The 15503-nt window shown below is 37.3% G+C and overlaps 1 long non-coding RNA gene across 2 annotated transcripts in view; it reads left to right on the top strand.

Moving 5' to 3' along the window:
* Nucleotides 1-14944, top strand: part of LOC125168005 (uncharacterized) — a 94091-nt gene extending 79147 nt beyond the window's left edge. For both annotated transcript variants that reach the window (XR_007153025.1, XR_007153022.1), the window contains 2 exons: nucleotides 11633-11728; nucleotides 14834-14944. This is a non-coding gene — a long non-coding RNA (uncharacterized LOC125168005). The remainder of the gene's footprint in view (nucleotides 1-11632; nucleotides 11729-14833) is intronic.
* The last annotated feature ends 559 nt before the right edge of the window (nucleotides 14945-15503 follow it).

Consider the following 15503-nt stretch of genomic DNA (forward strand, 5'->3'; position numbering starts at 1 on the left):
GATGCTGAACTGACTGTGCCACAAAGATCCCGTAGAATTGGTGCATTTTCATTGCTTATGGTAATGTTATCAACTACAGTAAGTTATCTCTCTCTTCCTTTTCTGCTATTGGCCATGTGTAAGCAATGACTCCAGCTATGAAAGATGTGGACCTGCACTGTCCTCCATGCAATGCCACACTTTCTAGAATCTCTGGGCTTACCAGAAGAATGTGGCCTTTCTATGTGCATTTGAAACCATCGAAATGCCCAAGTCATCTTCACTTACTTATGTACCCTCATTATGTGAACATGCAGGCCACTGTGTATGTTTGGGGAATGTTTGGGACCTTGTAAAGTCTAGTATTCCCAGGAATGTACACATTGTTAAAATTCCTTTGCTCTGTGACTAATGGCGGCATGGCTGAGTGCTAGGTGCAGATCAGTAGTCCAGAGCAACTGACTCCTGGGTTAAGACCTTGGTTATCCATGTAAAAGGGCAAGGTTTGGGGTCATACAGCATACATGGTCACAGTGCTTTACTGGACAATCTCTCTCAGTAAAACATAACCATTATTCCCAGGAGGAACCCAGAATCAGGATGCAATCTTCTTTATCATTTAGAGTTTTCCAAAACAAAAAGATTTTCCTGAATATGTACAGTTTTCCTTTGTCCCAGCTTCGACCTATAGTTGAGAAAATAAAACACAATGAAGATCACATCATCCTATACACTGTTGGCACAGGTCTTCTGTTTGGTGAAGATCAGGAAATAAAAGAATACAGTGGTTAAGTCATTACCCACCCACAAGTTAAAGAAAACACATATAAGGCTCTTGAGCTTTTTATGGCAGATCTGTCAAGTTCATTCTCATCAGCAAACACAAAATTCATTTTAGGAGGAAATTTTCTGCTGAGAAAAGTGTTCTCTTGCATATAGTTTTTAATGGGGGCTGTCATGTTTTAGTGCCCTTTTGTAGCTGCTGTCACTTGGTAATAGACTTTCACTCAGCATTCCCCCACGCAAGGAAACTGCATATCTCATCTTTAAGGTTCATTGTCAGATTTGTCTCTCTGAATTTGATTGAAAAGGTAATAAATGAAGCAACATTTCTATCTCAGAGAAAGTGAGATGAGTTTACCTTGGAAAGAGATGGGACCAGTTCTGACATGTCTCTGGGAAGGTCTTCAGATGGCCCTGGTGTGGCATCTAAGAGGACACAGAGTACCTGTTAGGACATTGGCTGTGCTGCTCAGGAATTACTCAGGGAGTTTGCTTGATGTGGACACAGAGCTACAGTGCATGAATGTAATTCTTGAACAAGCAAGGCTTGAGCTGCTGCTGGGCCAGCCTCCTTGGTGGAGAAAGAAAGAGGAGAGAAACAAGAAGGAAATGAAAAGAGAGTCTTTGCTTTCAAGCCAAAGGAATCAACTCGGTGTGAAATCATCAGTCTCAAATAGGGAAACAGTGCACAATGCGTTTCCTTGAGGGAGTCCCCTGACTCATCCTGCCCACTTGAAAAGACAGCCACTAATTCACCTGTCACAGGACAGTTTCAGTTTCCAGGCCTGCATATATGCATATATGTCATCTATTCTGTTCGGTTATTAGGCTTATATACGATGAAATGCACATCAATTTGATCCTTCTATTACTGTGCAAGTACACACTCAGTGTCACTGTTTACATGAATAATGCTGTGTACTCAGCACTAGCATCCACATCCAAGGCATTTCCATTCTCTTAAATAACCTCAGTACACATGATGAAATGACTCTCTCGTCCCACTGCTCCACCCACTCTACTTTCGACTTTCTGAGTTTATGAAATTGTCCATGGTAGTTTCCTCATATAGGTGTATGTCTTTCCGTGTGAGCCTTCTTTCAAAAAGCATCTTATTCAAGGTCCAGCCATTTTGTAGCATATTGTAAAACTTAGAATTTTTAAGACTGAATAGTTTTCCATTGTGTGCATGGATGCTATTTTATTCTTCCTCTCATCACTTGATGTACTTTTGGGTGGTGTCTCTATGGCTACCATGAATACTGCTGTCATGAACATTTGGTGCACAATTTCTGTTACTGTAATGGGGATACTTGTTATTCTGCATTTGTCAATCACATAGAATCCTAAAGCAGATAGAATGTCTTTCAACAAAACTGTGGAGATGACCTCATAAGAAGTACCCATGTTTTTCATTTATATATACATATATACACATATATATATATATATATCATAATATATATCATTATAGATCACTATATATATCATATATTACAATATATATATCGCTATATATCTCACTGTATATATATATATGTAATATATATATATAATACCCACATGTAAGATATTTTTTTTAATTTTTTTTACCATCCATTTATTTTTTTATTTTTATTTCTTTTCCATTCTTTTTTTCCCAATATATGAAATTTATTGTCAAATTGGTTTCCATACAACACCCAATGCTCATCCCAAAAGGTGCCCTCCTCAATACCCATCACCCACCCTACCCTCCCTCCCATCCCCCATCAACCCTCAGTTTGTTCTCAGTTTTTAAGAGTCTCTTATGCTTTGGCTCTCTCCCTCTCTAACCTCTTTTTTTTTTCCTTCCCCTCCTCCATGGGTTTCTGTTAAGTTTCTCAGGATCCACATAAGAGTGAAAACATATGGTATCTGTCTTTCTCTGTATGGTTTATTTCACTTAGCATCACACTCTCCAGTTCCATCCACGTGGCTACAAAGGGCCATATTTCGTTCTTTCTCATTGCCATGTAGTACTCAATTGTGTATATAAACCATAATTTCTTTATCCATTCATCACTTGATGGACATTTAGGCTCTTTCCATAATTTGGCTATTGTTGAGAGTGCTGCTATAAACATTGGGGTACAAATGCCCCTATGCATCCGTACTCCTGTATCCCTTGGGTAAATTCCTAGCAGTGCTATTGCTGGGTCATAGGGTAGGTCTATTTTCAATTTTCTGAGGAACCTCCACACTGTTTTCCAGAGTGGCTGCACCAGTTTGCATTCCCACCAAGAGTGCAAGAGGGTTCCCGTTTCTCCACATCCTCTCCAGCATCTATAGTCTCCTGATTTGTTCATTTTGGCCACTCTGACTGGCGTGAGGTGATATCTGAGTGTGGTTTTGATTTGTATTTCCCTGATAAGGAGCGACGTTGAGCATCTTTTCATGTGCCTGTTGGCCATCCAGATGTCTTCTTTAGAGAAGTGTCTATTCATGTTTTCTGCCCATTTCTTCACTGGGTTATTTGTTTTTCAGGTGTGGAGTTTGGTGAGCTCTTTATAGATTTTGGATACTAGCCCTTTGTCCGATATGTCATTTGCAAATATCTTTTCCCATTCCGTTGGTTGCCTTTTAGTTTTGTTGGTTGTCTCCTTTGCTGTGCAGAAGCTTTTTATCTTCATAAGGTCCCAGTAATTCATTTTTGCTTTTAATTCCCTTGCCTTTGGGGATGTGTTGAGAAAGAGATTGCTACGGCTGAGGTCAGAGAGGTCTTTTCTTGCTTTCTCCTCTAGGGTTTTGATGGTTTCCTGTCTCACATTTAGGTCCTTTATCCATTTTGAGTTTATTTTTGTGAATGGTGTGAGAAAGTGGTCTAGTTTCAACCTTCTGCATGTTGCTGTCCAGTTCTTCCAGCACCATTTGTTAAAGAGACTGTCTTTTTTCCATTGGATGTTCTTTCCTGCTTTGTCAAAGATGAGTTGGCCATACGTTTGTGGGTCTAGTTCTGGGGTTTCTATTCTATTCCATTGGACTATGTGTCTGTTTTTGTGCCAATACCATGCCGTCTTGATGATGACAGCTTTGTAGTAGAGGCTAAAGTCTGGGATTGTGATGCTTCCTGCTTTGGTCTTCTTCTTCAGGATTATTTTGGCTATTCGGGGCATTTTGTGGTTCCATATGAATTTTAGCATTGCTTGTTCTAGTTTCAAGATTAATGCTGGTGCAATTTTGATTGGGATTGCATTGAATGTGTAGATAGCTTTGGGTAGTATTGACATTTTGACAATATTTATTTTTCCAATCCATGAGCAGGGAATGTCTTTCCATTTCTTTAAATCTTCTTCAATTTCCTTCATAAGCTTTCTATAGTTTTCAGCATACAGATATTTTACATCTTTGATTAGATTTATTCCTAGGTATTTTATGCTTCTTGGTGCAATTGTGAATGGGATCACTTTCTTTATTTGTCTTTCTGTTGCTTCATTGTTAGTGTATAAAAATGCAACTGATTTCTGTACATTGATTTTGTATCCTGCAACTTTGCTGAAATCATGTATCAGTTCTAGCGGACTTTTGGTGGAGTCTATCAGATTTTCCATGTATAATATCATGTCATCTGCAAAAAGCGAAAGCTTGACTTCATCTTTGCCAATTTTGATGCCTTTGATTTCCTTTTGTTATCTGATTGCTGAAGCTAGAACTTCCAATGCTATGTTAAACAACAGCAGTGAGAGTGGGCATCCCTGTCATATTCCTGATCTCAGGGATAAAGCTCTCAGTTTTTCTCCATTGAGGATGATGTTAGCTGTGGGCTTTTCATAAATGACTTTTATGATGTTTAAGTATGTTCCTTCTATCCCGACTTTCACATGGGTTTTTATTAAGAAAGGGTGCTGGATTTTGTCAAAGGCCTTTTCTGCATCGATTGACAAGATCATATGGTTCTTATCTTTTCTTTTATTAATGTGATGTATCACGTTGATGGATTTGCAAATGTTGAACCAGCCCTGCATCCCAGGAATGAATCCCACTTGATCATGGTGAATAATTCTTTTTATATGCTATTGAATTCGATTTGCCAGTATCTTATTGAGAATTTTTGCATCCATATTCATCGGGGATATTGGCCTGTAGTTCTCTTTTTTTACTGGGTCTCTGTCTGGTTTAGGAATCAAAGTAATACTGGCTTCATAGAATGAGTCTGGAAGTTTTCCTTCCCTTTCTATTTCTTGGAATAGCTTGAGAAGGATAGGTATTATGTCTGCTTTAAACGTCTGGTAGAACTCCCCTGGGAAGCCATCTGGTCCTGGACTCTTATTTGTTGGGAGATTTTTGATAACCGATTCAATTTCTTCGCTGGCTATGGGTCTGTTCAAGCTTTCTATTTCCTCCTGATTGAGTTTTGAAAGTGTGTGGGTGTTCAGGAATTTGTCCATTTCTTCCAGGTTGTCCAATTTGTTGGCATATAATTTTTTATAGTATTCCCTGATAATTGCTTGTATCTCTGAGGGATTGGTTGTAATAATTCCATTCCATTCCATTCCATTTCATTTTGGATCATCTCCCTTTTCTTTTTGAGAAGCCTGGCTAGAGGTTTGTCATTTTGTTTATTTTTTCAAAAAACCAACTCTTGGTTTCATTGATCTGCTCTGCAGTTTTTTTACATTCTATATTGTTTATTTCTGCTCTGATCTTTATTATTTCTCTTCTTCTGCTGGGTTTAGGCTGCCTTTGCTGTTCTGCTTCTAGTTCCTTTAGGTGTGCTGTTCGATTTTGTATTTGGGATTTTTCTTGTTTCTTGAGATAGGCCTGGATTGCAATGTATTTTCCTCTCAGGACTGCCTTTGCTACATCCCAAAGCGTTTGGATTGTTGTATTTTCATTTTCGTTTGTTTCCATATATTTTTTAATTTCTTCTCTGCCTGATTGACCCACTCATTCTTTAGTAGGGTGTTCTTTAACCTCCATGCTTTTGGAGGTTTTCCAGACTTTTTTCTGTGGTTGATTTCAAGCTTCATAGCATTGTGGTCTGAAAGCATGCATGGTATAATTTCAATTCTTGTATATTTATGAAGGGCTGTTTTGTGACCCAGTATATGATCTATCTTGGAGAATGTTCCATGTGCACTCGAGAAGAAAGTATATTCTGTTGCTTAAGGATGCAGAGTTCTAAATATATCTGTCAAGTCCATCTGATCCAATGTCTCATTCAGGGCCCTTGTTCCTTATTGACCGTGTGTCTAGATGATCTATCCATTTCTGTGAGTGGAGTGTTAAAGTCCCCTGCAATTACCACATTCTTATCAATAAGGTTGCTTATGTTTATGAGTAATTGTTTTATATATTTAGGGGCTCCGGTATTCGGCGCATAGACATTTATAACTGTTAGCTCTTCCTGATGGATAGACCCTGTAATTATTATATAATGCCATTCTTCATCTCTTGTTACAGCCTTTAATTTAAAGTCTAGTTTGTCTGATATAAGTATGACTGCTCCAGAGTTCTTTTGGCTTCCAGTAGCATGATAAACAGTTCTCCATCCCCTCAGTCTCAATCTAAAGGTGTCCTCAGGTCTAAAATGAGTCTCTTGTAGACAGCAAATAGATGGGTCTTGTTTTTTTATCCATTCTGATACCCTATATTTTTTGGTTGGCGCATTTAGTCCATTTACATTCAGTGTTATTATAGAAAGATATTGGTTTAGAGTTATTGTGATGTCTGTATGTTTTATGCTTGTAGTGATGTCTCTGGTACTTTGTCTCACAGGATCCCCCTTAGGATTTCTTGTAGGGCTGGTTTAGTGGTGACAAATTCCTTCAGTTTTTGTTTGTTTGGGAAGACCTTTATCTCTCCTTCTATTCGAAATGACAGACTTGCTGGAGAAAGGATTCTCGGCTGCATATTTTTTTCTGTTCAACACATTGAAGATCTCGTGCCAATTCTTTCTGGCCTGCCAAGTTTCAGAAGAGAGATCAGTCACGAGTCTTATAGGTCTCCCTTTATATGTTAGGGCATGTTTATCCCTCGCTGCTTTCAGAATTTTCTCTTTATCCTTGTATTTTGTCAGTTTCACTATGATATGTCCTGCAGAAGATTGATTCAAGTTACATCTGAAGGGAGTTCTCTGTGCCTCTTGGATTTCAATGCCTTTTTCCTTCCCCAGTTCAGGGAAGTTCTCAGCTATTATTTCTTCAAATACATCTTCAGCACCTTTCCCTCTCTCTTCCTCCTCTGGAATACCAATAATGCATATATTATTTCTTTTTAGTGCATCACTTAGTTCTCTAATTTTCCCCTCATACTCCTGGATTTTTTTGTCTCTCTTTTTCTCAGCTTCCTCTTTTTCCATAATGTTATCTTCTAGTTCACCTATTCTCTCCTCTCCCTCTTCAATCTGAGCCGTGGTCATTTCCATTTTATTTTGCATCTCGTTTAAAGCGTTTTTCAGCTCTTCCTGACTGTTCCTTAGTCCCTTGATCTCTGTAGCAAGAGATTCTCTGCTGTCCTCTATACTGTTTTCAAGCCCTGCGATTAATTTTATGACTATTATTCTAAATTCACTTTCTGTTATATTATTTAAATCCTTTTTGATCAGTTCATTAGCTGTTGTTATTTCCTGGAGATTCTTTTGAGGGGAATTCTTCCGTTTGGTCATTTTGGATAATCCCTCTAGTGGTGTGGACCTACAGGGCACTTCCCCTGTGCTGTGGTGTATAACTGGAGTTGGTGGGCGGGGCCCCAGTCAGACATGATGTCTGCCCCCAGCCCACCACTGGGGCCACAGTCAGACTGGTGTGTGTCTTCCTTTTCCCTTCTCCTAGGGGCGGGATTCACTGTGGGGTGGTGTGGCCCATCTGGGCTACTTGCACACTGCCAGTCTTGTGGTGCTGGGGATCTGGCCTATTAGCTGGGGTGGGTAGGCAAGGTGCACGTGGTCAGGAGGGGCAGGCTTAGCTCACTTCTCCTTCGGTGATCCACTTCAGGAGGGGCCCTGTGGCAGTGGGAGGGATTCAGACCCGCTGCTGGAGCGGTGGCTCTGCAGAAGCACAGCGTTGGGTGTTTGCAGGAGCAAGCAAATTCCCTGGCAGGAACTGGTTCCCTTTGGGATTTTGGCTGGGGGATGGGTGACGGGTTCAAGCAGTATTCTAAATGTAAAGTGAAATGAAAATTAATGGGAAACCATCCATCAAAGGTAAGCAAAACCAAGAAAGCAACAAACACTCACTGGAACTCTGGCAGTCTGTAACACATGTGGATCCTCTACCTGCAAGTGATTGTTTAAAAAATTTTTTTTAATGTTTATTTTTGAGACAGAGAGAGACAGAGCATGAACAGGGGAGAGGCAGAGAGAGAGGGAAACACAGAATCTGAAATAGGCTCCAGGCTCTGGGCTGTCAGCAAAGAGCCCGACGCGGGGCTCGAACTCATGGACCGTGAGATCATGACCATGACCTGAGCTGAAGTCTGACGCTTAACTGACTGAGCCACCCAGGCGCCCCTGCAAGTGATTGTTTAAATAGAGGATCTAATCAAGGGTAACCTGAGCCTTAGATGGTCCAAATGGGGTTCTTTTGACATGTCTAAATTGATTTTCTTGAGTGTACAATTTAAGAGATCAGCTACAAAACTAAACTATATGAATGGGAACCATACTTTAACTGGTGTATAGTAACTTTTAAAAGAGAAAATGATAAGCTGCTTTCATTACAGGAAACTAATGAGACACTTTTAGAAGTGATAGAAAAACTGGAAAAGGGCCCAAAACAGCTACTGAAATTCTTTTTCTCCCTACCTTTCTATACCCACTTCTAACTAAACTCGTATTTTGACTCGTTTACCCTACCTCCACAATCTTTTTCTTCTGAAAGCTCTAAGCATCATAACCTAGCTACCAAAGACATAAAGGTTATTGCAGCTCCATTCAATGAAAAGCTCATTATAGGGAAAGGTGAACCAGCCCTCATTTATGCTCCATGAACAAGGACAGAACTTAAAAATCTGACTAAGGACTTGCCCAACGTATTGCAGATCCCTATAAGTTTGTTCAGGAATTTTACCTTATTTTAAAGGCAAAGAAGTCAGGGTATCATGAGTTATAGCGACTTATGCATATGCTGATTCTGACAGCAAAGCCAAAGTATAAATGAAAAAAATAGAAATGGAAAAATCTATAGAGGATTTTCCTAAATATGAATCATCTGGTTTAGAAAGAGACAGATATATTGCTCATAGACTATCTCAGGCAAAATCTACTATATTCCCTAAAAAATCGATTGGACTAAAATTCAACAATATAAACACAAATAAGGAGAATACATGTTTGATTTGTTATGATTTTAAAGTTTTCAGGGATGTCTCCTGTAAGTTTTCAAAATCATCAAAATAACCCATTGCTAAATTCTACCTTCTCAGAAGACTTAGATGAAAAGTTGGCTACCGTCATTAGACAATGTGATGTGGAATGGGCCTCCTTAGCCACTTCTGCCCTCATAGCTTTTCTATATCAGTCACCTAAAACACAACAATAGCAAAAAGAGAAAGCTAAACCTATCAAGGTCATGAATTTTCGACTTCAACAGTTAACTAAAGCTCATAAAAAAAATCATTCCAAAGGATAAAATAAAATTCAACTTATGACCATACATGTTATTATTATAAAAAGCTTGGTCATATTAAAATAGAGTGTCATAAATTGAAATGGGATTTGAAAACAACTTAATAAAAAAGAAATAATAGAGGTGCTAATATAAAATCAAGAGATATCCCCCTTTTTCCTTACCAATACTTTAGGAAAAATTGATATTAATATAGATGGTGAAATTAATAAGGCCTTCAGGGACACAGGAGACACATTATTTGTACTTAGCCCTACTGTGATACACTGCCCTCTTTAGAGTAAAGAAATTATCCAAATGATAGGGTTTCAAATCAACCCCTCCAGGTATATAAATCTAAACCTATGACTTTCCCACTCAGAGATGTAACAGGACAATATATTTTCCATTTGGTACATTGTGATCCAATTCATCTAGTTGGTGATGATTTTTTTACAAAAATAAAATACTCATATCTCTTTCTCACAGAAAGGAAAATTGTGTTTAAATTTAGAAAATATAATTGAAGCTCAAAAGGATATTTCTTCAAGGGTTATGGTTTTATGTCAAGCTAATCAAGGCTGTAAAGTTAACAAGCATTTCTTACCTCAGGTGCCAGAATAATTATGATCCTCTTCTTCCAATGATATAGGAAAATTTAAGTTTGACCCTCCAATAAAATATAGATGAATCCAAACCATTGCCCAGTATTTTCAAATATTCACTAAAATCTGAAGCTATAAATGGAATTAGGACAATTATTCAAGATTACTTAAAAAGGAAACATTCCTTGTAGTACCCCTTGTAACATTCCAATATTTCTGGAACAAAAGCTCATGATAAAGGATGGAGATTTGTCAAAGATTTGAGATCCATAATCACCATTGTCATGCAAACCCACCCTATAGTTCCTAATCCCCATGCAATACTTTCTGCTATACCCACTGATGCCTAGATCGATAGATAGAGATATAGATATGACATAGATATAGATATAAATATATAGATATAGATATAGATATAGATATAGATAAATAGACAGACAGATATGTTTTTTTTTTTAACCAGTTTACCTACGTGGTGCTTTTTCTTCTTTAACATTCATGCAGGTAAGGATAGTCAATATCCATTTGTCTTCTCTTGGGAAGGTCGTCAATATAATTGGACTGTAATGCCACAGGGATATTTTTCTCTGATCTTAAGAGCTGATTTAGAAGAAATGAATTTTTCCTGAACACTCTACTCTTATTCAATATGTAGATCGCCTACTGCTGTGCTTAAACACAGAAACAGATTCTCAAAAGGACTCTATTTTTTTTGTTGTTAAAACAACTGGCCTCTCAGTGCCATAAAGTCTCAAGAAACATATTGCAATTTTACTTATCTATAGTAAAATACCATCAAAATAGGATGATATCAAAAGATGGCCTATTGACAGATGCTGAAAAAATAAGAGGATTTTTTTTCCATTTGCCCAAAACCAAGAGATAATTAAGAGGATTTCTAGGGCTTATAAGCTATTGCCAAAACTAGATACCTAATTTTTCCTATTATAATTCAACCTTTATGTAATCTATTTAAGATAGTGGCACCTGGGTCTCTCAGTCAGTTAAGCATATGACTCTTGATTTTGGCTCAAATCATGATCTCATGGCCCATGGGTTTGAACCTGTGTCGGGCTCCACACTGACAGTTCATGGCCTACTTTAAATTATTTCTGTCTCCCACACACAAATAAATAAGTAAACTTTTAAAACTCTATTAAAGTCAAACCAATCTTGACCCATGATCTGGACACCTGAAGGACAAAAATCTGCAGAAACACTAAGGTATATATTAACTCAGACCCTAGTTTCAGGTCACCTTAACTATAAATTACCTTTTTTCCCCTTTATACATGAAAATAGAGGGAATTACCTATGAGTATTAGCTCAAAAACATAGTGATTACTATCATCCACTAGGATATCATAGGCAGCAACTAGATTCAGAGGCTAAAGCGTCCCTTCACTCTTGTTTAAGGGCTATTTCTGCCACATCCCTCCACTGTAAAGCCACTAGAGAAATAATTATGAGCTCTTCTTTATCTATGTGCCTCACTCAGCTGAAGCCCTTCTGAATGCTTATTATACCCATTTCTCTGCTAGCTGACTTGCTTCTTATGAATCATTCTTATCTGCAACTACCATCACCTAATGCAATGGCATATTCTGAATCCTTCTTTCACTTTACTACCCACACCAGAGGGCACTTAACACCTTAATACTCATGATTGTATTATGTTAACTGATTATCTTTTTACACCAGGAAATTATTTACAGGGAATGCCTCTTGATAATGAAGATCTAACATGGTCCACCATCAAGTTTTATCTAAGGATGAACAAGGACATTACCAAGCTGGGTATGCTATCATATCACTACCTGATATTATTGAAAGCTCTTATTTACAAAGCATTAAGTAAACTCAACAGGCAGAATTGATAGCTCTCATTAGAGCTTGCCAGCTAGCAAAAGATAAAATTGCTAATATGTATAGTTACAGCCATTATATTTTTGGAGTCAGTCATTACTTTGGCATACTATGGAAATAAAGAGAATTTCTGACCTCTACTAGACAACCTATTAAAAAAAATGGAAAATAAGTAGCCCAATTACTAGAAGCTATACAATTACTAAAACAACTTTCTATTAAAAACTTCTTGTACATGCAAATGCAGACACCACAGAAGTTAAAGGAAACAATTTAGCTGATTCAGCTGCCAACCTGGCAGCCTTGAAGGTGGACTTGACACATATTCTTGAGTGTTCCTTTAATCTCTATTAGTTTTCATTAAAAAAAAATCTTGGGGCACCTGGGTTGTTCAGTTGGTTAAGTGATCGACTCTGGATTTCAGCTCTGGGCATAATCTCATGATTCAAAAGATCAAGTCCATGTTGGGCTCCATGATGACAGCATGGAGCCTGCTTGGGTTTCTTTCTCTCCCTTGCTCCCTGCCCCTCCCCTGTTTCCTTTTACTCTCAAAATAAATAAATAAACTTTAAAAATCTTATTTTGAAGGCATAAGAAAATATTTCTAAGAAAAAAAGGCGGGGTCAAATTAGACTGCCTATCACAGATATGGGAAGGGCCAATAGAAAACCCATTGTTTCTTAGTTCCCAGATGCCCCTTTTATTATATTTTCATCAATTAATTAATTGAGGACCTGAAAAATAACGAGGAAAACAATACATTTGGAAAATTGTCCCAAAAGCTGCTTATAAGCTATATAAACACTGTACAATTTGTCTTAAACACAATTACTGAGTGGATCTCAAGGTCTTTTCCATTCCCAAAGAGTCCCTTTGAAATATGGCACATCGACTTTATTCATTTACCACTTACTCAAGGATATAAATATGTTTTGATTATGAATTACATGTTTTCTCATTGGGTCAAAGTCTTCACCTGTTAGAGAGCTGCTGCTTTCACAGTAGCTAAAATATTAATTGAAAGTAATTATTCCTGATTGGGTAGTTCCTTCAGAACTAGATAGTGACAAAGTCTCCCATTTCACAGAACAAATAATTGAAACAATATGCAATGTTTGGCCAATAATGCAGCATTTTCACTGTGCTTATCATCCTCAATCTTCTGGATTGGTAGAAAGAACTAATGGCGCAATTAAAATTTAATTAAAATTTTCTGAAGCTTTTAACCAACCATAGCCAAAAGTTCTTCCACTGGTGTGTTTGATTCTCAGGTCTACTCCTTTAGCCAAACATCAACTTTACCCATTTGAAATGATAACAGGATGACCTATGAGATTTAAAAAAGGGTGATAGCCCACCTTATTAAAAGGGAATATACTATCCTATTGTCAAGGCCTAATTCAGGTCCCAAAACAAAGTACTGGTTTGATTTCTGACTTCCTAAATTAGTTCTCAAATGAAGGAGAGAGAGACAGAGAGAGAGAACAAAGGAAAGGACCTCACCAGGTACTCTTAAAATATTCCTGTGCTTCCAAGTTAAGGGAAATAAGCTCACAGATCCATGTTTATCACTTTAAAAAAGTCACCTTCACCTGAGTGGACTTCAACTCCTATTTATGACACTGGGCTCCTCCTAAAGCAACATTTGCTGTTAACCAGGATGAGAAACAGATGAAAAGTGAGTAGACAGCTAATCCCCAGATTGAGGACCAAGCCTGTTCTATTTTTCAGTATGCTTTGCAACTCTGTAAACTTAGATTATCGTAAGCCTGCATATTTATCTCCACCCCCTTTTCTATTACACCATGATAAAATCTTCTGTTTACATGCTAGATTTACTAATGTCACCGGAAGAGCACCACAGCTATACACTACACTGACAACTTACACCACATGTTTATGACTCCATAGAGTAGTTCAAATAGGCATTTAACTTTTGGTGCCTACTTATTGGGATATATTTATTATAGGAAACACATGCTAGGATTAATGTTCTAATAAATATCACCAAATCCAAATCCTACCTGTATAATTCATAATACTCAGAAAACTGATCACTGTGTTTCAATAAATTTGGATGATTTTTTTGCAATAGACTGCAGAATATGAAAGACAACGATTAGCAGCAGCTTTCCCTAGCTGCCAAAATATTCAATCTATACACAAGCCATACTGTTTGGATGAAATAGATTAAGACAAATAAACAAAAGAAATAAAAACATATAAAAAATAAAGAAAAGAAAAGAGAAAAAAACCTATTAGGAATAAATTGATGGTCACAACCTCCCCCATATACTAATTCAAGTATAAGTCCATGAATGTTATGGGAAGCCTTTTGATACACACAAAACAAATTGTGCTTCAAAATAACTAATACCAAATTAACTTTGACATGGGGAGCTCAAAATTTTTGGGTTCAAAATTTGTACCCAAACTGTACTAAGGCTATTACTTTACAATGGCAACAACACCTATGGTGGATTAATCAACATTAGCTCCAAAGAACAAAGAGCTTTGGGAGCCTTGGGGTTGAACTTGGAATTTTAGGGTAAACAGAATTTGTCTTTACTAAGAAAAGGTACACCAAAAAGGAAAACAAATTTGTAGAAAAGGGGAAACTAGAGTGGTTACTTCAAGGTGAGAGTCAAGGTTGTAAAGCTACCTGGGCTGATAACTTAGAAGTAATAAATTGGATAAACCAAGCCCAAAACCTTATAGAAACAAATGCCAGCACTCAGCAATGGGAAAGGGCATGAAGTTTAATGAAATAAGGTTTATATGATAGGTTAATTCATATGGGATCAAAAGTGGCCATGAATCAGTGGTCATCTGCATTAACAACAACAGCCCCAAATATGATTTTATGAAAATTACATAGTCTTCCTAACCTATGAAAAATTACTAAACAAACTTGTAACTTATACTTTTGTTCTGTCACTGTCTTGATGCATAAATTAGTCACAAATCATATTTATCATGTTGAATTTGTTGATATTGGGATGATTATTAATTCTACATGTATTCTTATTGGAACAGGATTATCTTTACTGCATCATAATACCTTTTGGACCTGGATATCTACATATGTTTGTGAGATGAGAAAAGGGATATAGCTCTGTCCAGAAAAATAAAGGAGTCCAGAATTTACAACAGCCAACTTTATTGTTATAACACCAGCTCAATCTAACATATGGCATAAGAGTAAAGGAAGGTTCTGTTGGGGGGGGAGGTCAACAGAACACCTCTATAAAAATCTTGATGTTGTATTTTAATGAAACCATGTTTCCCCATGATTTCACCTCTATTTGGTATAAAACTAGATTTGTCACACAAACACTATTACCACAGGTTAATAAAAGTTTTACCAACAGATATACATATGTTGATTATCAGATGTTCTGGGAAGTAAAACTACATACACCCAAGATATAGTATCTATGAAAACCAATTTGCCAGAGAATATGTACAAATAGTAACTAATAATGTAATTAAAATGTTAATCAATTAGCACAAACATTCTATAAAGTATAAAAAACTGTTGACAAAGAAGAAAACAAGTTTTACAATTAATTCAAGAATATAAAGAGGAGATACAATGGTGGAAAAGCATGTATACCCTGGGCTTGTCTTATCCCTGAAACGCAGCTACTTCACCACCAAACCATTTTGATTAATCCGAGGATTAAACACAACATCTGCATAACCA

The sequence above is a fragment of the Prionailurus viverrinus genome, chromosome A1 (assembly GCF_022837055.1).
Source record: "Prionailurus viverrinus isolate Anna chromosome A1, UM_Priviv_1.0, whole genome shotgun sequence".
NCBI classification, from domain to species: domain Eukaryota; kingdom Metazoa; phylum Chordata; class Mammalia; order Carnivora; family Felidae; genus Prionailurus; species Prionailurus viverrinus.